Here is a 1,038-nt window from a genome sequence, read left to right on the forward strand (position 1 = left end):
GGAATAAAAAAGGTGATTCTATGACCTGCGCCAGGAGAATTTGATTTGAAAGAACAGCTACAGAGCATTCATTCAGGACGGCACTGGAAGAAAGTTTACACCTCAAATGATTCGTCCCTGCAAGGCGTTATAACGACCAAACTGATGCTCTCAGTGCTGCTCAACGGATGCAGTGAGACATTAAGGCATTACTCAAAACAGAAACCCACATGGATGTTATTGCCTGCCGCTTGACAGCTGACTGATTTAACACGAGTACCTTGAGCATGAAAAAGCAACTCACATACAGGCAACTGTGAAAAACTGGGGGTATTGTGGACATTAAACTGCCAAACTGTTGGTAAACCCAAGATACTGATTCATTGATATAAAACAAACTCCAGCACGTCTGCATTTACCTGAGCTCCTCACCCCGGTTTAACTGTTTCAAACTTTAATTTCCTATAAGTACTTATAGTTTTATGATAACTGTGGAGCAGATTCCAGTGCTTATGTGGAGTGCAAAAGGAAGAGAGTGTTTTTCTTTATTTATTTTTATTGGCTTTTACCTTTTCAATAGTCTATTCCAGTTTTATATCCAATCTAAAGCTGCTGTTTTACGGGAGGCTTGCCACACACAAAATCAGCAGCACAGAGTGAGTATCATTTACACTTACTGATAGCCTGGCTTTCCAGTTTAATTTGAATTGATAAAGACTTTAATGTCATGTATTCAGTAAAAATGGCCCTGGATATGTTTATTGACATTAGGTTTGCCATTAGCATTCAGCAGTTGCTTAGCTACCTATTACAGTTTTTCTCCATTGGTTTGGCTCATTTCTTGAAACAGAAATTACATTCTCAAAACTCTAAGATCATTTGGCAAAACACTCTTACAGTTTAGCACAACACTATAGCTCACCTGCAAAAGCTCATATCTCTTCCAAACCTGTTCACTCAGGCTTCAATCTAAATCCCTTTCCCATCTAAACAGTCAGTGTCTCCAAAATGGCAAAGATCCTTCTTAATAGCTTTGGCTCATTTCTCGACACAGATCGG

The sequence above is a fragment of the Oreochromis niloticus genome, linkage group LG17 (assembly GCF_001858045.2).
Source record: "Oreochromis niloticus isolate F11D_XX linkage group LG17, O_niloticus_UMD_NMBU, whole genome shotgun sequence".
Lineage (NCBI taxonomy): Eukaryota > Metazoa > Chordata > Actinopteri > Cichliformes > Cichlidae > Oreochromis > Oreochromis niloticus.